Source organism: Rousettus aegyptiacus, unplaced genomic scaffold, assembly GCF_014176215.1.
Source record: "Rousettus aegyptiacus isolate mRouAeg1 unplaced genomic scaffold, mRouAeg1.p scaffold_m13_p_9, whole genome shotgun sequence".
Classification (NCBI taxonomy): domain Eukaryota; kingdom Metazoa; phylum Chordata; class Mammalia; order Chiroptera; family Pteropodidae; genus Rousettus; species Rousettus aegyptiacus.
Window position 1 is genome coordinate 13,067,751 of NW_023416312.1, and position 27,245 is coordinate 13,094,995.

The window sequence follows — 27,245 nt, forward strand, 5'->3', positions numbered from 1 at the left end:
GTGAGAGATGTGACAGAAAGAGCACATGCCACATGGAATAAATATAAAAGTGTCAACCACTTAAATGGGGAAAAAAATCCATCTGGCTGATTTCTCTTTGAAAAATGAGTTGTGTGTTAAATTCCTTCTTTAATACATGGCAGCCAATTAATCTCAAAATGGATAGAAGCATTTAGTAGTCAATTTAATTAAAACCAATATTGATTGAGTCTACTATATGTAACACATGTGCTAGATTCAAGAAAGATTACATTGAAGAATAAAAGTTAGTCATTTCCCTTAAGAGTGCTTGGCTTCTAAAGGGAAGGAAGTAGTTAAAAGGGAATTAGATAAAAATGCATGCCAAACAAATCTCTTTTGTGTTACAGAATGAAAATCAATCATATTTAATTGAGAAGGAATCAAAAAAGTTTCAGAAGATGCTTTAGGTGAACCTTAAAGGAACAGATCAAAATATTTAGTGTATTATCTACTATTATTATCTGCCTAGAATATATTTTGTTTCACACATGGTGAAAACATAAATATATTACATATAATGTAAAATGTTATAATAATAACATGATGACATGAAATAGAGAAGCAATATTAATAGGTGCTGGAAATCAGGTATTCAAAATTAATGGAGGATTATTTCAAAGTTTAATAATCTTTTCATTAAATTAAAAATAATACATTAGATTAATAGCATTCTTTTTATAATATAAAGCAACTTAATACTACCTATTCCTTGTTCTTGATGAAACGCTTGTAAAACAGAAATAATCTATATTTTCTAATAAATAGTACCATGATATACATAGCCTACTTGGAAGATATTTGCCAAACCCTGACAATGAATATTTAAGAAAGTAGACTTCCTCCAAAATATTTCAAACATTTGACTCTTATCATATATCTTTATTTACAAGACATCTTTTAATTCTCTGTACCAAACAATTTTGAGAAATGAAGTAATGATTCCAAACCAGATCTTACAGGACCACCTGGCTGAAGGAGATACCATACAGCTCATTGGAAATTTTCTGTCATAGCCCTAACACACTGGGCAAATATACTTAATTAATGACTAGTAAATGAAATTTTCAAAAATAAACTCATTCCTTGTCATGAATGTTTTAACATGATATGCCACGAATGATGATTCTTTTAAAGCAGATGGTGCATTTTCAGCAACAATTATTGAAGAGCAGATATCTATATTTAAACAAATTCTACCACCTACCATCATGTTTCATTTGACAATCTGTTGTTCTCAATTTTAAAATCCCCATCTTTTGTAAGTGGAGAACTTTATTATGTTTAGAGAAATTCAAAGACTTTGCTGTGAAATCAGCTACCTTCTCAAAGCGGAAACAGAATTTCTCAATAATTCCTAGCCATTTGAGAGAGATTCCATGGGAGGAAAACCAAAAAAAATTAAGAAAAGTTACTTAATGGACCATAATACATATTATTCGAATCAACAATAGATTAGATCATTTAAACAATTTGCTTATGCTTTCTGAGGGGAAAAAATGCTTTTTATTAATATTTTGAAGTTGTTTCAAAGTAGCAATTAAAATAATATTTGTTATATTTATTTTACATTTATGATAACCTTATATTTTCAGGAATATAAATACTAAGGAAAGATGGGCTTCCAACTTCCTATAATCCATCATTAGGATTCTAGTTAACACTGTCTGGCTACTCATGCAATAATCCTAATTTATTACTTATTTGTCCAGAGCAAAGTTAATTCTATAACAACTGTAGTTAAAAAGGGGAGGTTACTTTGACCTCACATTATTTCTAAGCCACTAACCACAGATCCATTGTCCTTGTGAAAATACAAATGAGCAGTCTAGTGTCATGTCAAACTGGAAGAAATCACGGGCATAGAATTTTAATTGTAATTAACTAATTTGTCTGTCTTAATATACTAAAATTGCTTCAAGTAAATAAAAAGTAGCATTTAAGATTCTTCTTAGAAAAGTACTCCTCCTTTTAATATTATTAAATTGACCTCAGGTGGTGATAAAGATATAGGCGATATATCCTAATAGACTTGACATTGTAAGTAACAGAATTGCTGGACTGAAATGGAGGTTGTACTACATCCCCCGAGTATTCTTTCTGACTTTGTGAACTAAATGCCATAAAAAGTGATAATTTTAAAGATGAGATGTAATGTGAATATGAAAGTGCTAGATGCTTAGATAAGAGAAATAAAGCACTGGTGGCACAACTCAGTACAGACCATTATTATTTTCTTGTAAGACATGGGTGAATGTGGTAAAGGCAGAATTTAAGCAAGCTTCCCTGTCCAGGACAATCAGCCCCACATATGGGTTGCTGTTGAGCACTTGAAATGTGGCTGGTCTGAATTCAGATGTACCGTAGTGTAAAATACACACTGGCTTCTAAAAGTACCAAAAATGTAAAATATCTTTCATATTTTATATTAAAATGTATGCTGCAATGATAATACTTTAGATGTACTGGGTTAAATAAAATATACTATTAAAAAGTAACATCACTGGTTTCTTTTCTAATAAGACTACTAGAAAATTTTAAATGCTATCTCTGGCTCTTATTCATGACTCACATTTTATTTCTATTGGACAGCACTGCTCTACGGCAGGATTTCTTAACCTGTGGTAAAGCAACACTTTTGACATTTGGATCTGGATAATTCTTTGTTGTGGGAGGCTATCCTGTGCACTGTAAAATGTCTGGAAGCATCCCTGGCCTCTACCTGCTAGATGTCAGGAGCACTTTCCCCCAAGTTATGACTACCAAATGTCTCCAGACATCATCAAACAGCCTCTGGGGGCAAAATTGCTTTCATCTGGGAATGACCGTGGTCTACAGTGTCCAAATATATCACTATACTAGGACAAGTCTGCAATACCAAATTTGAGAAAGGAAAATCACAGATACCTGAAATACAGAAGCATTGTGTTTGCTAATTTGATGTGATTAGCATGAGAACTCTTTTTCTAAATGTGTTCTATTGGAAACACAATTCCACTGTATTCCAGTGGGAAAGTGAAATGCATATAGAAATATAACTGGCGGAGAGGGAGGAGGTAGAAAAGGGTAAAGGGGGTCAAATATATGGTGACGGAAGGAGATTTGACTTTGAGTGGTGCGCACAATGCAATATGCAGATAATGTATTACAGAATTGTCCACTTAAAACTGATATAATTTGTTTATAATTATATAACTTTGATATAATTAACCAATTTCACCCCAATAAAGTTAATTGAAAATGCTTTGGCACATATTTAAAAAAAAAGAAATATAACCAAGAATGTGTTCAGAAAACTGAATTCAAACATGTATTTCCTTAATTTAAAATAAATATAAAGATTGTTCACAAAAAATGAAATTAAAATTTCAATATATAATATTTGTTTTTTAAAAGATCATCTTTTCAAGACATAGTACCATTTTTCATAATGAGGAATATATGCTCTAAATGACAATACCAATTGTAAAAAACAATGGCTTTAAAGTTTGTTAAATATAAAATTAAAGTTTTTATTAGACTTTGTATCAGTGTTTTACCAGGTAAGGACAATAATGAAACTGTACATGCTGAGTAGAGCTCAAATTACTTGTTTCACTAATCACCCATGTAGCAACATAAAAAGCAACTCAAATTCCTAAACGTGTAACTAATACCTGTTGATTATATTGTTAAGCAAAGAAATCTCTAGGGTATTTAGCTCAAGTCAATAGTCTATAGCAATTTTTATCACTGTTCTTCTGTAGGCTCTTTTGGATAGTTACTATTTCTTTATTGTGTGGTACCACACAAATCAATAACCAACTGAATTAGCACTTTATGTAATATTAATGACTGTGTTAATATGCAATGTTGTTTTCAACTGTGAAAAAGCAACAGGAGATCTCATGCCTCATTTGTGTTCCATTTGAAGCAAAAGCAATAACCAAAGCTTTTTAGCAAGAAAGAAAATAAATTTGCATAATGAAATATAATCATTTTGCATATTTCTCATTTTTATTTTAAATTAAGGAAATGTACGTTTGCATTCACAGTAAGTGCTCCCAAGTCACAGTAAGTTAATAATGTCATTTTTTTTTTTTTTTTTTTTTTTTTTGCTAAGTCTTCATTAAAACATGGAGGAAGAGAGGAAAAGAACTGTTCAGATAAAGTGGATAGCTAAGAGCGCAACTAAGCATTGTGCTCAGTGGGCATAAATAACAGTTTTCACTGGGACAACAAAGGATAGAATATAATAGGATCATTTACATTAACATGCTTGTTATCAAATACATCCCCTCTGAGGATTTTACAACACTTATTCTCTCTCTTTTTTTCCCTCTATCAGCTCCTTTCTCCCAAGAACCATTACTCGTATCTGGTCCACTGAGGGACAGATATGCTACTTTGGGTCAATAAAAAGCTGCAGGGTGGCAATGAGCTCTTGTGACCCGGGGCTGTGATGGGTATGTGCAAATAAATCAATAAACGTTCCTCTTGTTAAAACTGCTACCTTCCATTTCATGAGACACCCATTTCCTATAAATGGAGTCCAACTTGAAATAAATATTTAATAGTTATTTGGGGAATGAGATTATTTCATTAGTATAGACAGTCAAATCAGTTTTTAGGCTAAAAATAAAAACAAAAACAAAGAAAAGTATAGCTAACTGGTCACTGTCTCTCTCATTCTATACTTTCTGCTACCATGTTAGATAACTTATCTCATCCTTTCATTTATTCATTGTCCAATGAGACACTTCCAAGGGTCCATAGCATTCTACCTTGGTGAACACATTTTATGTATATCGATGGGAAATTTTACTTCCATAAGCCAAGAATTTTAAGAATTGTAATGCTTCTGCCAGAGTCTACTCTGCCAAGGTAATCTCATTTAGGAGAAAACCCTTATGAAGAAACTTGCTTAAATAATAGACAGAAGATCATATGGGATGCAGAAAGGCAGAAACACAAAGTCCCAGGATAGGAAATAGTCATTCAGACCCACTGGTTACAAATTTCTAAAGCACTAAGGAACTTCTGATAGGCATGGTTTCTTTACTTTTCCCTTCTCTCATCCTTCATCCTCACCCATCCCATTACTCCTCCTACTCCTCCCCCTCCTTCTATTCCTCCTCCTCCTTCTCCTTTCTGTTTTTCCTCACAGCCTCTCTCTGCAGGAAAATAGTCAGCATACTGAATTGCTGAGCAGAACTGAAAAGCAGGTAAAGATTATATGTCATCTGTACTGACATCTTCAGTTTTACTGTGCTATATCTGTCCATCCCAGTACCCAGCATCTCCCTGCTACCTAATCCTGCCATCTTACTCACTGTTGTTGAAACTACTACTACAGCACCTACCAGTTCCTTAGGACACCTCTCATTTATGATATTAACTCATAAAAAGATATGGAGTCATTCTACTAGTGGCATATTCATTTTTAGATGATCATAAATCAAATAAACAAATGACTAAAGCTGGGCTGAAGCAAGCAATGATGCAGACTGGGATAGAAAAGTTGGGCCAAATTTCTTGTCGTGTTGTTTACTATGAACACTCTGTGTATCCTGTCTACTCAAAACTTGATCCTCTATTGTAAAGTAGATAGTGGACATAAACTGACATGAGGTCATTCTTGTTTATTAACATAAAACATCATTACGGAGGCAAGGATATTCATGCAAAGGCATTTGGACCTGGAGAGAGGCAAAGAAGTGGTATATAAGAACATTTTTTTCTGAGGAGACAGGGGAAGAGCCTCTCTGAAAGTAAATGTCCAAGTAAATTATTTAGGCTAAGTCTGTGACAGGTAAACTCTGCTTTTAAAATAAAGTAAGAGTTGAATGGAATGATTTATGTTCTTCTGTGTCCTTCACAAGTGACAGATATGTGATAAATAGCACACAAGTCCAGGACAAAAAACAGCATATACAATCTTTTGGAAAACTGGCTTCTTACTTAATTTGCTTCTCTGTCCGTAAGAATCTTATTAGATCTTTTCAGTTGGATGATATTCTAGATCCTGGTGTCTGAAGAAAATACCCAGTGTGCCACTGGAGATGAAATCCATTTTAAAACTGAGAAAAGAACCCCCAAATGTCTGATGAAGAATGGTCGAAACTATGTTCTAGGATGAACTATGTATTGTCTATCAAACGGTTTTATACACACACATACAACACAGACATTCAGGATAAAATATCCAGGGGAATATTTAAATGTTTGTAAAATTATTTTCCCATAAAAATAAATATGTGCATTTAATCATTAAATGTTCATATTAATTAAAAGTCTTTTCAGAAATTTTAATAGTGCATATCAACTCCAGGGGGCTATATATCAGAAAACTTTTTCTGTAAGGGACCAGGGAATAAATAGTTTAGACTTTATAGGAAATATCGTTTCTGTTGTAACTAGTCAACTCTGCCATTATACTGTGAGAGCTGTCATAGAATATAGCCGCTCCCCTCAAAAAAAGGGTGTGGTTGTGTTCCAAAAAAATTTATAAACAAAAACGGTTGGTGGGCTGGATCCGACCCACAGATAAGTTTTCTGCTTTCTGCCCTAAATTATATTTCCATATAAAATTCATTTTGTTCTTTAGTACAGATTTTTTTGGGGGGAGAACTCTGGTTCCAGCAGTTCGGAGGAATGCTGCAGTAGGATTCTTTATTTTAACGTCTAAATCCATTTCAATACAGAGTTGAGATTTCCTCCTTAATAACCAAGAGAAGCAGTTCCTTTTACTATTTTCCTTTTTTTTTTAGCCACTCTTGAAATTTTGCATTGAAAAGACCACTGTTATCATGATCTTTCTAGTAAGTTCAGAGAGTTTTCACTCTCTATACTTAATCAAAATGTGAACAGCTAAGGTTGTTCTTAATGGCCATGGTATACCTTTATACAAATGCTTGAATGATCCAACATGATTATGTGAGTGCGTGTCTGGTTACTTGGGACAGGTTTCTTTCTGTGTTCTAGACTCTTCTGTTTGCCACAAGTGCTTGTCTGAGCAAGGTGGTGATTATAGTGCATTTCCATTCAACATTTAGAGTATAGAAAAACTCCCTTCATGAATAAGTCATTGGTTCTATCTTGCTTGTATCTTATAATTTATCAGAATAATGATAGTGTAATTGAATATCCCCTTATGTTTCTGTCCCACAAATGCACTGTAAGAGTGTTCACTTCCACATCTTTAAGTCAATTAACTGTTTTAATGTTTTCTTCTTTAATACATATAATTAATACAATCCTATTGCTCCACATATTTGTACTCAATATTTGCTTGATTTATGTATGAATTTGTATCAACTACTTGGATCATTTTTGAAGACTGGCTAATTTCTGTCACATAACATTCCCCTGGTTACCAAATTCCACAATCAACAGACTTCTAAAATGAGATATCCAAGGAGTTGCACACACTGAACAATTTACAGCATCTTATTAGCTTTTTCACTTCAAACAGAAGTTAAGAATTTAAGCCAGACTCTAATCAAGTTTAGTTTGGCTGTATACTCTCATAATAATGCTTATTTAATTAATCTTTATCTCAAACATTTTATATTTCTAATATTTCTATGTTTTTGTACTGAACATACTAGCCCAACATATTAGAAGTATGAAGTATAAATTTAAAAATAAATAAAAGAATATGTGTGTGTGTTGCTCACTCAGAAAAGTGTCACCGAGAAGAGTACATAACCAGTCTATTCTAAGGAATTGCAACGTCACTTAAAGTTCTAGATAAACTATCAAATGTCTCCTGCGGCACAGGTCATATCTCTGGAAAGAGGGAAACAGGACAGTGTATTCGGCAATGTGGGATATATAGTCTCTAGTTTGAGAACCCATGTTGATATTTTGATATAGATTACTGCTAATCATCCAACCCTATAGGTAGAACATACATTCTGATTGTTCTGGCAGTTGATATCTCATATTATGCCAACAGTTATCAATACTATGACCTTACAGACTTCATGTTTCTGAACTTTTCAGAGATCTCTAAGATACCACCGAATGTTATGTTGTAGATAAAAGGCCCTTTTGCAGTAAAGACTGCATCAACCAAATAACTCAGATAAGCATCATCTTGGCTTCAGAGTTGGGTGATATCATGAAGGTAGACTCTAAGGATTGTTGCATTAAGTGTTATAGCTTTTTACTCACCAACTAGTTTGCAACAACTCAAATTCAGGACGTAAGATGTCACTTGAATAGCTCAGTCATACTTCACTGTAATTTTGTAGAGGACATTGTAAGTTTTCAGAGTATTTGCAAATTAGAAAATTAGAACAACACTGTGACAAGTAAAAATTTTAAAAATGAAGAACTTTGAAACAATAAAATAAGGTATTACGGCTTCTTATTTAAGAATTCTCAAACACAGGAGGTGGAGGAGTGTTAAACTCAGCCAATGCATTCTCTGCCTCTGTCATGTTTCCAATGTGGCATTTTCTGGCTGTTCATCTAAAAACAAATATGCAGAATTGGAATGTGTGGATTAGTAATTAGCAAAAAAATATGAAAAACTCTGCAAGAGCTGTTGGATAGTCGATGATATATATTCACCAAATTCTACCTCCCTCCATTTATTATATATTGATTGTAAATCATCGAGGAGCAGATTAAGGTCTATCTTATAGCTTCTCTAAGGATGATACGTGTTCCTTTGTGCCCTTTGTTTTACATAAAATAACCATATGATCTTTCTATTGTATAAGTACTATCACTTAAGGCACAAATATAAAATAAAAATATATACTATAAAATATATAATATATACTTATATAATAAATTATATAATATAAAGTATTATAAAATACACAATATAAAATGTAATAATATAAAATTTATTCTTCTCACTGACCCTTTAGACCAACACCGAAGGCTAAGTCTGTCCCTGTCTACGATGAAATTTCAGGGCAGGTCCCATAACTTTTATGATCACTTTTAGATGATGAAAAGATAATTGGCTATGTTCCATCATAAGAGCAGTCTCATTTTTACAATGAAAATATACAGGTTTTTTTTGTAAATATCAAAATTCTATATTCTTATTCAATTAAAAGCTGTCCTCTTACCTGGGCCAATCCTGCATCACTTGGACTATTATCTATGCTCTTCATCTTTGTCACTTCTACTCCGTCTTACATTCTCTTTTTTCTCTTTTAGCCCAAATGACCAGCCTATAGGATTCAAGAAAATCTTTTCTTGAATGACCGATATATTTCCTTGATGATTCCCTCTGAGTAAGGCAGATTCTTAAAGCCAATTACTATTTCATGGAATGTTTCTTTTGTGTCTGTGAGAATTATTGAGAAATACTCCAGCTGGAGCCATCCAAGTTCATTGCTCTTGACTGAAAATTTCTCTACTATTGCTGGGAGCATAGGACACTTCCCTCCATTTCTACTCATAAACTGGGGTCATATTCTACAACCGATCAGGCAATAATTTTAAGAAGGATCCCAAACAAACCCAGGCAGGCTTCCTCATCCAAAATTCACACTTAATATATTTTATGCTGCTTTTTAATATTTTATTATTTTTTATTTTTATTTTTGATGGGCGGGCAATTTGAGCTTGTCCTCTGTGGCCTTCCTATTTGGTAGATTTTTTTTCAAATGCAAGTCTGTCACTTGCCCCACTACAACCCAAATTCTAGGAGGCAGTTTTAATTTTCAAAAAGGTATAGTTAGCATTACGCCACATTTACCGCAAGTTTTATTTTTCAAAAAAAAAAAATTTTGGACTCTTTATTGAGAACATTTCTTAAGTTTCTCCCCAGAGGTACCCTGAGGTATCTTTCTTAAATTTTATATTTCATCTGTATGGTTCCATAAATAATGTATTACAAACTTTTTGTATCATTAAGCTTCATATAAGCAATGTAATATAACTTGTATCTTCCTGTAATTTCATTTCCTCTCTTAAATTTGTTTTAAAATATTAGTGTTAATAGCACATCTACAATTCAAGATTTACACAGCATTATATCACTGGCTCATGATACATGAATATTTATTCATTTATTTTAACCTCTAGTGAGTACTTCATTGAAGAATATATAATTTATTGATCTATTTTTCTATGTAAGGTCATATATTATTTTGAATTTTTCATTATTATAAGCAACGTTGTATTAAGTAATCACACAAATGTTTCCCCATGTTATGTTTCCTAGTTTTTCTAAAGTATGTTCGTATAAGAAGAAGAGTTAATCTTAAGGTATAAAATCCTTAGCTATTGTAAAGTTTGTCAGATTGCTCTTTTTAAGTGACTACCATTTTACTTTAAACCATGGCAGCTTATGAGGGCTTTCGTTTTTCTAGATTCTTACTGAAACTTATCTAGCAGACTTTCGAAAAATTTAAATTTACCCATCTGATTAATGCATTATTATTATTATTATATTATTATTTTGCCACTCCTAAATCATTAGTGAGTTTTGTGTGTGTGTGTTTTTTAGGATTTCTTTTTATTAGGTTGTCTTTCTCTTTCTAGTTTTGAGTACTAATCCTTTGCCACTTTTATATGTGGTAAGAAATAGCTCCTGTTATTTGGTTTCTGAGCATTGAGACTACACTAACTACTAGTGGCATTTTGGAACTATAGGTCTGATGAGTGCTGGGGTGATATACGAGGACATCAGCATCATTTAATGATAAGCCAGACTGATGATTTGCACATGGTCTTAGCGAATGCCATTGCGGCAGGTTAGGAAGCAGGAACATGCCTACATGACCATCAGGGTACAAGAAATCCTGGCTGAGACTCCATTTGGGGATTCCCCAGTTCTGTGGTTTTATGTGCACACATTGGTGGTTTCTAATATGAGAGAAAATCGTGTTCCTGATCTGAGAAAAAAGGTGCATCCTAGGCCTTTGCAAAAGGAGGACGATAGGAGTTTAGGCCTGGCTTCTCCAGACCCTGGCTGCAAGGGAGCCCCTCTGATCCACATACTGACTTTAATGTCATGTAATGACATTTTAAGCCTTCTCATTCATTGTTGGTCCTATGAGTCTTCTTTAGCAACCGAATCCTGCCTGATGCCTCATACTTAATGTCTAATGTCTAATCCTTAGTGAAGTTTGTCATTTAATACTATTTATTTACAGTAGAATCATTGATTTCTTTAGTAATAAAGTGACATTTATTACTGAAATAATTATGTTACAGACTGTTTGAATTGTGTGTACAATACGAATACACTATTTGCTACTTGAGACTACTGTTTCTTAGAAAATAAACTTCTTAGGAAACTCCAGAGATCATTCACAAAATATTAAATGGAGTATCAGATTTTTCAAATATTAGTAACTGCCATAATTTAATAGTTTCAAGGAGTGTCCACTATCTAAATTTCCTTAATGGCAATAAACAGTTTGCTTGGACTGAATACAGATGGCAAACAAATGTTCACAGTGGAAAAATCTTTCCAACTTAACATAATATTCTGGGTGAAAGTAAATATTTTCACACAATGTTTTGTTTTGTAGTGTATAATTATAATGTTTAGATTGCTCTACATGTCGGAAATAAAATGGAGAACAGAGCCAATTATCTAGAAATATTTTAAAATCAAAATTACTTTTTTCAGTACATATCAGATGAAAATATATGTGTGTTACATATGGATATAAAAAGATAAAACAATTTGTGTAAAATATGCAAACTATTCAGCTATAACTGAAGAGACCATTTGCATATTGGTGGTATATAGATATAACATAGCTCCATATATAGAATATACGCATTATAAATTCATATTTATCTAATGATTTGCTTTCATTTGAAATGCTCTGTTGCTGATAATGAGTCTCAAATTCAAATGTTCACATCCATTCAGTTATTTATTATTTAATGCAATCATTCAATAACCAGTTATTGTGAGTATTCTGTATGCCAGACAGGAGACAAAAGACTGAAGATTATGGAATAAATTCAACATAGAATGTGACCTCAAAGGGCTTATAAATTTAAACTTACATAAGAATAAAATAAATTTTATTTGAAAATAAAGATAGATAATTAGAGTGATTCAGTTAAGGCAGAGCTCACTTATAGCATGGGAAATAGGGAAATGCTTCATGAAGTAAGTGGCAACTTCAGCCAAAATGTAACAATTAAATCAATTTTTAAAAAATGGGCAGAAGATCTGAATGGACGTTTTCCAAAGAAGACATACAGATGGCCAAGAGATACACGGAAAAAGAAAAAAGCTCAACATCACTAATCGTTAGGGAAATGCATATCGAAACCACAATGAGATATCATCTCATATCTGTTGGAATGGCTATTATCAAAAAGACAAACAATAAGTGTTGGAGAGGATGCGGAGAAAAGAAAACCTTTATGCGCTGTTGGTAGGACTATAAATTGGTGCAGCCATTATGGAAAACAATATGGAGGTTCATAAAAAAAAAAAAATAGAAATAGAACTACCATATAATTTAGCAATTCCACTTCTGGGTATTTATCCAAAGTAAAGGAAAACCTTAATTAGAAAAGATATAGGCACTCCTGTGTTCATTGCAGGATTATTTATAATAACCAAGATATGCAAGCAATCTAAATGTCTATTGATGCATGGGTAGATAAAGAAATTATATATAAATGTATATAAACAATACAGAATATTATGCAAGCATAAAGGAAATCTTATCATTTGCAACAACATGGATGGACCTCGAGGGCATCATGCTAAGTGAAATAAATCAGACAGAGAAAGAAAAATACCATATGACCTCTCTTATATGTGGAATCTACAAAAAAACAAGCTCATAGATACAGAGAACAGATTAGTGGTTGCCAGAGGTGGGGATGGGGATGAGAGATGTGAATAAACTTTTTTTTTCCTTTTAGTTTAAATACATTGAATTAAAAAAAAAAAGCCAAGAGGAGAAGAAACATAGCAAAGTTTATTAGGGACAGATCCCTGGATGGGAAAATAATGGGAAAAAATGAGACGAATATTTTTAAGATGCTAGAGTATTCTTACCATAATATTAAAATGGAACAGGGAAATATTATTTCAAATATGGCATTATTTAAAATATAGTTAATAGCTTAATCTGCTTTAATATATATTTATAACATAAAATCCTCTTAATATCATATTCATGTTAGTTAATAGATGGAGACCTGATTTCCTTCTCTAACATCATTTTATAATACTGATGTGTGAAGAACGGCGAATGAATTAATGTCAGCCAAGTTCTTCCAGCCACTTTATCTTGTTTTCCTTACCATCCATTTGAATATTTTTGTACACGCTTTTAGTCTATTGAATAGCTGAAAGAATTAAATTTATACTCACAATTCTTCTGTACTTTGTCTCACTGGACAAAAGTCAGCAAAATTATATTTTCCATCTTTCTTCAGAAAGAACATCCAAAGATACTATTTAGCATTTAAAAGGCACCCTGCATTTCCAAAGTTCTCTGAAATTACATAATATATATTTAAAATGTGCTATTCATCAAATTGTTTAGTCTACTATACAATAGCATGGATTTGCCTAAAAATTCCATAAGAAATATCTCTACAGTACATTTGACCTTGGTATATTAGAATGAAAATATGCTGACAGACTTGTATGGCCTAGGGATGAGCATTTTAAAACAACAAGAAGGATTATTTCTCTTAGTACCTCACTGATATGTTTAGCATTTTAAGATGTTTTAGAAGAAAACAAATTAGATTTAAATGTTCTTACATAATGGTTTATAGTTATTACAATAAAAAGCACATTTATTTAAACTTTGCCTTGATATATTATTTCTATACAAGAGCGATTTTTGAAGAAATGGTCATACTATAAAACATGATTCTTTCTAATTTTATTGAAAACTTAAATCTAAGTACATACTATTTAGTATGTTTTAAATGCTTCTTTTAATTAAGCAAAACGTTCATATTATTTTTTAGGTTACGAAAAACTAAGTAACTTCAAAAGTGTTATTTGCATTCATATGTGACCCCAGATCTATAAAATTATATGACTTTGAAATAATGTAAAGCAGGAAGAAAATTCACCAAAAGGTTTTTTTCTTAGTTGTGTGATTGAGTGGTATATATTTCCTTCCTTATTCTTTTCTGTATTTTCTACAATGTCCAGTTTTTCCTTGTCTTGTTTTCTTTAAAGAAATCATATAATTTACATATATCTGTAAGTTCCATAATAGATATATATAATTTAAATATTTTTCAGATTAAAAAAATTTTTAAAACATGTTCTTCAAAATATTGGAAGGAAACACATAGAGATTATAGTGGTTATCTAGCTATCTTTATTTTTTCCTCAGAGACGCTACTTGCTCCAAATAATCTACAATAATCATGTGTAACTTTTAAAATGATAAAAATTGTATTTTTTGGTCAATATAATAAACACTTTTTCTTATCTATACTGTCAACAACCAGAATGAGAATCTTATTTGAACTGTTAAAGAAGTTAGTCAAGGAAACAAACTTTCAGTTAAAAGATGAATGTCTTGTGGATCTAATGCATAGCATGGTGACTATAGTTAACAATAGTGTAGCGTACATTTGGAATTTGCTGAGAGACAGATCTTAAGTGTTGTCATCACATGTGCAAAAAAAAAAAAAAAAGGAAAAAGGTAACTAAAAATAAATAGTGGTAGGGAAGGAAAAAATGGCGTAGATGATAGAAGCTCTGTTCATCCTTCTTGCGACCAAATCAAAGTTGTGATGGAAACAGGGAGCAGTAGCAAGGAAAAATTGCCTGGGATGTAGTTGAACAAGCCATACGACTAAGGAGAAATCCAAGAAAGCACTCTGCAATGACAGAAGGTAGGATAGTGCAAGGATGCAGGGCTGCTGGGTCTGAGTGAGATGGAGGCTGCAGCAGTGGCAGACATCTCTTAAAAGGACCGCGTCCATGAGTGGATTTTTACATGGATGGACCTACTCACTCTCAGCACCAGTGCCCATTCGGCTACACACAGGGGACACCAGGGACTTACAGGGAGACACTGTCAGAGTGAGGACCAAGGCGAGACTCACTCTGTACAGAAGTGCCAGTGGCATCCTTTTGAGCCCTCCCCCGTACCAGTGCGCAGACCCAGTGCCACCCTAGCCCTGATGACATCAAACTGGATAAGCGGTTGCTCTGCTCAGAGGATTCCCTGAAACCTCATCTCACCTCCCCCAACTCGGGCCTCACCCAAGCCACATCCAGGTGTATCCTCAGCAAGTTAGGTGCTCCTTGCTGAGACTCACACTGGTGGAGGCAGCTGACCTCCGTTTCTAATGCAGCTTTTTGAGGCAACTATAAGCTCAACACCTGTGGATTGCTGGCTGAATCTTAACAGGTAGCTCTGGAGGGGTAGAGGCTTGGGCTAAGTTTGGCCTGCAGCTGAACCCTTCTCAGGACTGTGCTACTGGACACCTATTACACAAATCCACACTAATAATACTGATAGACTTAAGAGCTTTGCTACATACATAGAAACAGACATGGAAATGCAGCCAAAATGGAAAGACAATGAAACAGAAACCATATGAGAAAAGAGAGATCCAGATATAATGAAGTCAAGTAATCTAACAGATGTAGAGTTCAAACACTGGTTATAAAGATGTTCAATAAGCTTTTGGGAAGTATAGATAAATTCAGTGAGAACTTCAACAAAGAGATAAAAAACATAAAAATGGAAATGGAAATTATAAAAGGTAACAAGTCTGAAATGAAGAACACGTAATCTGAGATGAGAAGCATATTAAATGGAATAAACGAAGGAATGAACACAATGAATAAAGAAAAGGATCGAATGCCCTATCTAGAGGACAGGAAAGCCAAGGACATTCAATCAGAATGGCAAGAAATCAGATGACAACACAATAAAAATAATTTAAAGAGCATATGGGACATTATTAAGGATCCAAATATCCATCTGATCGGTGTAACTGAAGAAATTCAAGAGGTTAAACAGCTGTTTGAAGAAATAATGATGGGAAACTTCTCTACCCTGGTGCAGGAAATGGACATAAAACTCCAGGAAGCTTAGAGAATTCCAAAAGTAAGGGATCCAAAGAGGCCCACACCAAGACACATCATAATTAAAATGCCAAAGTTTAAATACAAAGAAAGAATATTAAAAGCGGCAAGAGAAAAACAGATAGTTACCTATAAGGGAACACCCATACGACTGGCAGCTGATTTCTCAAAAGAAACTATGCAGGACAGAAGGGCTTGGCACAAAATATTCCACAGGATGAAGACCCAGGATCTACAACCAAGAATACTTTATCCAGCAAAGCTATCATTTAGAGTTGAAGGATAGTTAAAGAGCTTCCCAGACAAAAACAAGCTAAAGGAATTTATCACACCAAGCCAATATTACAGGAAATGTTGGAGAGACTTCTTTAAGAAGAAAAAACATGTATCACAAACAGGAATAAAGAATGGTAGCAACTACATTCCTAACAATAAGTATCTTAAATGGAAAAGATTTAAGTGCTCCAACCAAAAGATAGAGTGGTTGAAAGGATAAGAAAAGAAGACCCCTACATATGAAAAGGAAGGGGATGGAAAAAAATATTGCCTCGATGGACCTAGAAGGTATTTAAGTCAGAGAATGATAAAAACTATATGATTTATATGCATAATCTAAGGAATAAAAAGAGCAAATATTCAAAAACAGACTTACAAATAAAATGGACAATTCGGTGATGGACGGAGGGGAGGGGGGTTTGAGAGGCTGGGAGAATGGGGTGAAGGGTTAAAGAAGTACAAGTTAGTAGCTGATGGATAGTCATAGGAATGGGGAGCATGGCATAGGGAATGCAGTCGGCATTAATATGATGGCTAGGTGGAGGGTCAGGGGAGGGAGGGAGCAACTGGGGGAATTGTTTTATGAACTATGTAGATGTCTAACCAATGTACTGTATACTTGAAACTAATTAAAATAAATAAATAAAATAGCGGTATCTGTGAAGGAAGTTTTGAGCAGAAACAACCCTGAAATTTCACTGTTTTAAAGTTCAGTGAGGAGAAGGTATCATTTAACATGTATATTTTTCAGTTACTGGGCTTTATCTCTTCTGTCCTTTAAAAAAATTATCTAAGTACAAAGCTATACTTTTGATAATGCTGTTACCATTTATTGCATATTTATGACAAATCAAGCACTATATTAACACCTTGATAAACAGTACTGCATTTAGTGATCTGAAACAACCCTATAGATTATTCTCATCCCTATTTTATGGATTTGGATGCTGCTAACATCACTTATTCAAAGTAACACAGTAAGAAAATAGATCTAGCACTTTAATCTAGGTTTGCCTAATTCAAATCCTTAGCTCTTAACTGCTATATTTTATGGTTTCTTTAAAGAAAACAAGACAAGGGAAAACTGTAGACACTGTAGAAAATACAGAAAAGAATAAGGAGGGAAATATATACCACTCAATTACAGAAGGTATGTAGCAGGTGTTCAATAAATATTTGTGAAATGAATACATGAATAGTCAGCAATAAAATTATCAGTGTGTTCTTCCTCCTTCCTGTTGAAATCATTGAATTGAACAACAAAAGTAAGTACTGCAGGCTCTCATGCAACTGAGATATCTAATAATTAGTAGATTCATGAAGAGAGAAAGAAGGATATCCTTTGGTTGCTCAAATAAAGATAAAACACGGTTGGATCCTCAGTTTTGGTGGAATGGTGAAGTGGAATATTGTTTTAGGTTAACGTTCTGGTAACATTTCAAATTCTTTTAAGAGTGAGCAGAAACCTGCCCAATTGCTGAAGTGGGTAAATTTACCATGTTCTTACATTCATCTGTTCTGAAACCCAGAGTGCTTTGAATGATGGAGAGGCTAAATCACAATGGATGATGTCCCTGCAATGCAGCAGAAAGGATGGCAGTGACTCCTCTGAGTCTTTTCCTAGAATGAATGACAGTCATTTATTAGGATGTATGGGCACTGGGGAAAATAAAATACCATAAACTTTTGAGAATTATTAGATGCCACTATGAACTGTCTCTAATCTCTGGGGCATTGGACTGCTCCTTGGTCTGATGATTGAAGTGGGGGCTTAGGCAAATCAGACATAGGATGATGGGTTCAGACAGACCACAGACCTGCCCGGTGGTTATTTCCTTACTTACTGAGTAGATATTGGCAAAGAGTTATGAAGTATCCCACACTCGTTCCTCAGTCCATGGAGTGAGGGCTATTAAGAAAAGAAGGACCAATTCGAAGACTATGAAATTGTGTGTTTCTTCCAAAACAGTAAACCAAAAAAATACCATATCACTAGGGGATTTCAGAGATTAGTGCCACTTTCGAAAACTTAAAAGGTTTAGTGTCAGTGATTCTCCTTTAACTCACGTATTTTACAGTGCAAAAGGCACATGTTGAGGGGTGAGGAGTGGATGAAATAGGTGACAGTAGTCAAGGCACAGACTTCTTCTTATAAAATAAATGTCTTGGGATATAATCTACAGCATAGTGACCACAGTTAATAATTCTGTATCACATATTTGAAAGTTGCTAAGAAAGCAGATCTTAAAATTTCTCATCAGAAGAGAAAAATTGTTATTATGTGTGATGACATTGTCAACAGCCATTTACTAGGATGAATGGGCACTGCACACAATATATACAAATATCAAATCATTATGTTGTACACCTAAAACTGATACTAATATATGTCAGGTATACCTCAATTAAAAAGAAAGAAGACACGTGGGTCTCAAGGAATGACTGTAATTATAAATTTAATCATGTGCTGATTCCAGCTGTTGTCCCAGAAAATATATCTTAACTGGGCATATTGACAGTGACACAGGCATCTGATAGAGAATGTAGCAAACTCTTCCTTTTCGATATAAATCAGTAAAGAAAATCAGATGTTGTTTGCTTTTCCCTGCCAAGGGCAGCAGAACATGTCCCTTGTCTTATCTAAAGACCATATTGACTTTTCTGATCTTGGTTAAAATATAATACACAGGGATCTGGGTTTTATTTACACTGCACAGATCATTACTGCGGTCTATTACATTGATTATACTAATTGAATCTTGCCATAAACTAGCAACCAGCACCCTAGATGCCAAAATACAGACACAGAATCCTTGGAAAGCTCAGGGGCCACATCTCTGAATTTACTAGGTATCCAATAATCTAAAGCACATTAGAATATTCCCTCTAAAGCATGAATCCCCAGCTCCTAGGCCAAAGACCGGCACAGCAGGAGGTGAGCAGCAGGCTAGGGAGCAAAGATTCATCTGTATTTGTAGCCGCTCCCCAGTACCAGCATCACCACCTCAGCTCCACCTCGCATCATCAGGCGTTAGATTCTCATAGCAGCACGGTCCCTGGTGCCAAAAAGGTTGGGGACCACTGATCTAAAGTGAGAAACAAGTTCCTGCAACTCAACCTTTCCACAACAAAGAAAAAAAGCGCAATTCTTAGAATTTAGAAACAATAAATCCCACATTTGGCAGTGTTTTTCTGAGCAGTTTGGTTAACTCAGAAGTTTTGAATAAAGCCTGGAATAAGAGTTTCAGAGCAAGCTCAGGCTGTGGTTCAAACTGCCTGAGCACATGACTTTATAACCTAGGAGTGGCAATGACTCTTGTGGAATACAACAAACCACAATGAAAGAACCAGAGCAAAGACCCCCTAGTGCTTTGGAGGAGGGTCACGCTGTATTATGCTAAAAACTTTTCCTCCTTTGCTGGTTTGCAAATTTAGCCCCTGCACAGAGAAGACAAGTAGGGACCACAGAAAGAGGGAAGCCCTTCAGATGGGTAGGAAGCAGGTTTAATAAGCGAGGGCACGCACTTCTGAGGCTTGTCTTGGGTGCTGCAAAATAAGTAAATCTCCATACCTGCCTGTCTGCCAGGATCTTAAAAGTTTTATACAGCGGCCTTAATGGAGTTCAGCCACATATTCAGATGGTCTCAATACCACGTTAATCTCTCAAGGCTGCATCCTTGAAAACGCTCTATGGGAGCAGCAGTAATTTATACTCTGAAGATGAGTGGGGGCGGGGTGAGGAGCCTGATTGCCTGGATTAACTTGAGGTCAACCAGAGGTCACGACCTCCCCATGACCTCCTCCAACACCATTTGAAAATCAAGCAAACTAGCTTTAGTCTCTCTTAGAGAATGAATGTTTAAGTGTGGAAAATCAAGTGACTAAGCAACCCTAGCTTCCCGTTGTAGATTATATGCTGACACATATGCCCATAAATTTGAATTTATATATCAGCATTGTTTCTTTAAGTGCAAATGAAATATAGGATACTGGTGCCAGGCAGCTTTAATAGCCCAAGAAAATTTTAGGAGCATGTGGCTCCTACTCTTACTGTACCTTTTACCTCTTAACTACCTCTTCCTCTAACTCACATCTTTGGCTTTAAGGAGAGTTCTGTAAGATAAGAGTCAGAAAAACATGGACCTGACTTGTCAATGGGTCTGCATGTGTACCGGAACTAATGGGAAGCACTAGGGGAGGAACAGCCTTGACAGACCATGGTAAAGGAAATTCTCAATGGGCAGAAGCTTAAGTTCGTTTTGACATCTCTGTAAAAAGGAGAGCCTGTGATTACTGTCCTTCAGTGACTTATGGGCACTATGAATAGCACTATTGAAGCTTTGGTATTAACTACTTTGTTCTACAGCCCTACAGCTCCTTCATGGCCCCGTGAAGGGCTCCAGCGATTCCTTTTTCTGCCCTTGCCTCCTAGTATTAGGGGAGGTAAAAGGATTTCCATGGTGTCTGAGTGTTCTCATATTCTTTATTGGTCCCCTTAACCCTGTCCTTACCTGTCATATTGACCCTTTACTAAATCCAATCATACCTTTTTGAGTTAGTGCTCTATTTTCTAAGGGGACCTGACCAATGTCGATGTGATAAGAGGTGACCAAAATTGTTGCTTTATTTATACAAATCTGGAGATCCATTGAAATAGAAAGTTCTTAAGAGAAAGCTGTTGCTTTATTAGACTCTCATAATTAGACTATTCTATGAATATGGTTCGCCATTGAGATGTAGCCTATGTGAAAAATAATTTGACCACCTCAAAACACCCAAAATATAATGGTAGAGAAAAACAGAATAATAGTGATTTTAAAAAGCAATTTTATTTAGAAAAAACAATAAAGGGTATTAGCACGTAGTGGTTACTGGATCCAAATGTATACCATTTCTTTATGGACAGGAATGGTAATGGTTATCAGTGGTGACAGTTCTTAGTACATACTACCTTTGGCCATCAGAGGAATTTCTCTTGTGCACCTCTTTCCATGAGTGTACCTGAGACAGCGGTACATGAGTATGGACTTGTGGGGATAGGAAAATCACTATGGTAGTTAGATAATTATGGACCCCAGATTGTTGGCTTTCTCTGGCAAAAATAAAAACCACCACTGAAAAACAAAATCATGTTTTTAAAGAAACATATTTCGGTTTAGCTGCTCTTGTAGATGGCAATAATTGAACGAAATTTAATAGGATATGACAGCTGAATGTGAACAAAAGACTACTTTTTTCCTGAACCTTTACAACCAAGTTGGAGGAGCCTCCTATTTCCCTTGGTCTTTGTTACAGAGCATAGGAAATAAGAAAGTAGGGGTAAGCTCATGCCTGGATTGGTATTATCTCAAGACTTAGTGAAACCGAATGCTATCACCTGAGAAAGGTGCTGCATCTTGTATTTGAATTCTTCTTTAATATTCTTAGGACTGATTTTATTCATTTGTTCAACAAGAAGTTATCGGGCACCTATTTTGTGTCAAGCACTCCTTGCACCATTGGAGATCCAACGGCGACAAATGTCTTTTAATTGTAATGGAGCTATGCAGAAAATAAAATAAGTAAAAAATAAGTAAAGCATATTCCATGTGTTGGTAAGTACCTGGCGTAAAATAAGGCAAGGAAGATGGATACGGACTTTTGAGGAGATAAGGATTCCGATATTAATAAGTTGGTCAAAGAAAGACTCACTGTGGAGGTCTCATCTGACTTAAAACCTGAAAGAACAGAGGGAGAAAACCATGTGGCTATCTTTAGAAGAGCTATGCAGGCAAGGTCAAAGAAGGGGAAGGTTGCCATTCAGGGTGTGTGAGCACTAGGACACATTTGATTTACTTAACTTTTTAGCTTAGGGCGCCTTATTTTTGGAGCCTTATTTTTAGGATTCAACTCCATCACTACTGATATGTCCGTCGGGCCAGATAATTCCTTGTGTATTACAGGATATTTACTGGCATCCTGGGTTCTACCTGCTAGAAGCCACCAAGCTGAGGCAATCAAAAATGTCTTTGGACATTGCCACTAAATGTCTCTTGGGGAGCAAAATTATCCCAGTTGAGGACCACTGACTAGAAGTTAACATAAATAACAATAGCCAGATATATTTTTCTTTAATTGTATAGCCATATATCTGCTTGATCTGTAAAATGAAGAATAAATTATTTGATTAGATTCTTTTGCCTCACTACAGATTCAATTTGGACTTAGGTCAAATAAGAACTTCATGACAGATGGTTTTTCTGGTTCCCAGATGATTTTTATTTTTCTAGCTATTCCAGCTGTGTCCCACTACATGTTTTGTCTAGGTGTGACAAGGATTCCGAGTTTAGCCATGGGAATTACGATCTGTTAGGCTGGACTTCTCTAGTGTATATTCATTCAGCAATAGGTGCTTTTGTAGGTCATGGAAGCAGTGGCAGAAAAAGGTTTTGAGCAGAGCCAGAACTCTTCACTCCACCATGCAACCTTGTCACCCCCTAGCACCTTGGAAAGCTCAGAGACAAAATCTGGACTGACAAACTGAATACTTAATGCAGCAGTATCATTCACAGAGGTGATTTCTTAAATTTTAGGTGACAGACCTCTATAAAGCTTAGAATCTAACAGACATGTCGATCTTTGCAGAGAAAACAGAAAATTATCCCCTAGATAAGAATAATCACAAAGATGATATGGGATATATATATGTGTACACATACACAAACACAATTTCCACTGAAATCCTCATTCATTTGGATAAACATAGGCAAAAGTTTATGGAATTTCAATATTCATATGTTAAGTATATCCCTTTGAAAATCATATATGGTAAACTTAAAAAAATTCCCTTATATCCCCAAACCTGGATCCCGTCCTTCCTTTCCTCATCATCGGTCCTAATGTATTCAATGTTTAACTTTTTACTTAAACATATTATTGCAAAATATGCATTATTTCATGAGCAAGTATTTCTAATTTATGTAAATGATATTTTCATGGAGCCTTATTTTTAGGATTCATCTGCATTGCTACATGCATTTCTAATCAGTTGTTTCTGACTACTATATAATGGTCTATTACTTCTAAATTTTTTTTACATACACTCTCTCAGTGAGGCACACACTGGTAGCTTCCAGTGTTGTACAAATAATGAAGCTATGCACATCACTCTGCTTGCCTCCTTATGGACCTAGTAAGAATTTTCCTGAGAAATATACCTAGTAGAATGGCTGGATCGTAGGTCACAATTATTTAATTCGACAATGTAAGGCTTGATTGTGCTCCAGAATGGCCACAATAGAAAGACATGATACCTCCTTGCACCTACCAAAACCTGGCATTATCCTGTTTTCTAAATGTTGCTAATCTATTATTACAAATTACTATTAATTTGTTGTTTTAATGAACATTTTTTTGTGATTAGCTGTGTCCTTTGAGCAGCTTTACCAATGCTATTTTCACTTTTGGATTTCTTGCTCACTTATCAGACATCATGCATTTCTCTTAATTTGTACTAATTTCTCGTATAATTTCGATACCAATTACTTATCTGTTGTAGACATTGTAAATATCATGTGTTCAAATCATTCCTCAAAAACTGTGTCCATGGTGATTGTCACTGAACAGAAATCTTTACCTGTGATATGATACAAATTATCTAAAATTTTGCTTTCTGTGCTTTTTATTCAATAAACATGTAATGATCATCTCTTAAGTGTTGAATTCTATATGAGATTCTTAGTCCCACTCACCCAGGGATTACTGAGGAGGGAGAGCATTAATTATAATTAAAGGCAGAATTAAGCGAGAGAAACGTCAAAACACTAAATGGGAATATAGGAATTAGAAAAAATATGTATTAATGAAGATTGACTTTGCTGAAGTCATGAGTCTAGAAAAAACAAGTCTTCACTCTTTTCTGAGAAATGGAATCAGCTTTTTCATCCTTTTTAGCTATACTCTTGAATTTTCTAGGTGTTTTCCGAGTGGAAATGTCAGCTCCTTAATCTTTATTAATAAGAGCATTTATTGAAACAGACACTGCCTTAGAGACCAGTAATGTGGATATGACTAAGAAATATATTCTGCCTAAGGTTACATCTGAAAAATCTAGACACACTTCTTTTTAACATACTGTGTAGTAATACCCTGGGCCTTCTTTTATTCAAACTATTTAACTCTGAAATTCCATGGTTGTTCTTTCTGGATTATGTTCTGCATATCTTAGTACCACCCCTTATAACATTAACAATTATTCATTTCAATTCTTTATTTCATTTAATATTGCTGAGTCCCATGGGGAAATGGTGCAGATATATTTAGAGAGAAAAGGCAGGTAATAAATATAATAAATAAGAGGCACCGATAGACTTGGAAGCAGAAAATTAATGCAATCAGATTTTCGTTTTAAAATGATTATTCAAACTACAGTGTAAAAAAATGAGTTAGGCTAATTTCAAAAGAGTAGTGGATAAGATCAATGTAGGAGAGCAGATATGAATGCACCTTAGAAATGCTCAGGAGAGGCAAATGTAGTCGTTACTACGTAAATATCAGCATAATGGAGCAAAATTTACAAAGAGACTATGACTAGAAGGAAAAATTCACAAGCATTTAAAAAATTCATTAATAATTTGCCTAGCGTTGGGGTGGGTTATCATTGCTTTCAATTTCTGGCTTAGTCAACTAACATTAAGTATTATCCCAGGTATTATTTTACTTGGGCTGCCACAACAAAACACCTAAGACTGGGTGGCTTAACAATGAAAACTGATTTTCTCAGTTCTAAAGGCTGGAAGCCCTAAATCAAGGTGCTAGCAGGGATGGTTTCTGATCAAGCTTTTCTCCCTGGCTTTCAGATTTCTGCCTTGTCTCTCTTCACATGGCCTTTATTTAATCTATGCACCTGAGCAGAGATATCTGGTGTCTTATACTCTTCTTTTAGGAAAAGTAATATCAGATTAGGTCCCACCCTTGTGGCCTCATTTAACCTTAATGTCCTACTTAAAATTAAGGTGACTGTATTTGGAAAAAGGCATTTTGAGAGTCAGGTTTTGACACATGGCTTTAGGGAAAAACAGTTCAATCCATAACATCCTAGGCTCAATTGACTCTTAAGACTACAAAAGGCAAGTTAAAAATATGGGTTATTACAAATACTCTCTCCCTTTGCTTTCTCCAAGGTGTATTTGAATAATTTTGATTTTACTAAGGCCAATGTATTTAACATAGTGCATTTGGTTTCACATAAAACAGATTGGTTAATGTAGAGTTGTTATTGAATATATGTATAGAAATCAACATAAGTTTTACTTATCTAAAAGATTATACTAGTGGAGATTATGTTCAGATACGTAAAAAAGAAAACAAAAAAAAAGTGGATGAAGCTTAGTATTTTTTCCAGTACTCTGATGGATTAAAGGCTCTGAAAAAACATTCTTTAAAGAACTCAGTTTAAGAAATTGCTGTTTGGATGTGGGAAAACGTTGCCGACATTCCACACAAAAGAAGAGGGCTAATATCAGGAAAAGATGGGGAGACCAAGTCCTGCGCCCAGAGAATACTACGGTCCTGTGGCGGAGAGTCAAGAAAGAATTCAACACACGTGCCGACGTCAGAGTTAAAAGGAAAGTTCACGAGAAAAGGGGGAACTCTCTAGGGACGGACGCTGTGGTCGCCTCTCAGAAGCAGTGAGAGACGGAGACTGTGAGAGCCAGAGCGAAGGTCATGACAGGGACCCTTAGCGTTCGCGGGACGGAAAAGGGATACAGGTTCTAGGTCCTTCTTTAGTTCCCATTTCCTTTGGTGTGGACCCCCTCCAGGGAGGAAGGGGAAGGTTGGGCCGCCTCCTTAAAAGGGAAGAGTATGCAGAGTGGAAGGCCTTCTGCCAGTTCCCAGCCTGTGAGCCACAGGCTCCCCAAGGTGATAGCCACGCGGAATGACTCCTGGTTCCCGTTTCCCCCCGCCCCCCTCACAGGTGTGGGGGAATGGGTTCTCAGTAATCCAGTAGCAGTTATCCTGTGTTCCTCAGGTGTCCTCCTGACCTGGCTGCACGGCTCATCAGTATACTGCAGGATCAGATTGTGAGGGCACTAACATTTCTCTTTTTTTGGCCTCCTCGGCTCATGTTACCCAGGCGCCCACAGAGCCCGGGCTAGAGGCCGCGCCACATGTCTGACCAAGGAGTTGTGGCTGGGAACCTCGTTCCCATGCTCCTGCTTCAACGTGCCCCTTGAAGAGACGGCATCGGAAATATCGCCAGGAGGGCAGTCACCGGGCACCAGCCCGCTAGCAGGGAGCGGGACTGTAAATGTAGGAGAGACATTTCAACAATAACACTTGAGAGAAGTTCCCAAAAATTGAAAATAGAGACGAAACGACAACACACTGCCGGCCCGCTTCGGACCACAGCAAGAAAACGAACATCGATTGCGGCCTGACATTTTTCCTTCCCTTGCCTCCTCCCTCCTGTATCTTCCCCTCAGAGAAGGTATTCCCTTATACTTCGGGGGATGTTGAGGGAGGAAGGTCTGTCTTCTGTACCTTCGTCAATGCTGAGATAGGGCCGCCGTCCCTGCCGACAGGGAATGAAAATCTCCGGAAGCCTGTTCTAAGGGCCCCGGAGGCGGAGAACAAACAGGAGGTCCTTCTAGCAGGGAGAAGCGGCGCGGAAGCCTCACGGCCTGGAACGCATGGATTTAGCAAAAAGGTTGAAAAGACAAAAGTCAAAATGTACAGTACAGGCAACTGACGACGGCGCTGCTTGTCCATGGTCGCGTGTGAATTCAGGGTAAAGATAGCTACTGACAGGAAATGCAATCCTTTGGAAGAGAGACTGGGGGCCGAGACGCCCGGCTAAAGGAATCAGTTATTCAGGAAAGTGTTTTTGATTCCCAGGGACAGCTGGACTTCTCCAGTGTCCCGAACAAGAGCTTAAGATCTTCCACGGGATCACAGGAATTGG

General features: G+C 35.7%; 1 long non-coding RNA gene across 1 annotated transcript; it reads right to left on the reverse strand.

The window, feature by feature from the left end:
- Positions 1-6,910: 6,910 nt before the first annotated feature.
- Positions 6,911-13,546, reverse strand: LOC107502421. The gene is made up of 3 exons (XR_001594977.2): positions 13,328-13,546; positions 9,090-9,194; positions 6,911-8,475 (listed from the first exon to the last, which is right to left on the reverse strand). It is a non-coding gene; the product is annotated as an uncharacterized LOC107502421 (long non-coding RNA).
- Between the last annotated feature and the right edge of the window lie 13,699 nt (positions 13,547-27,245).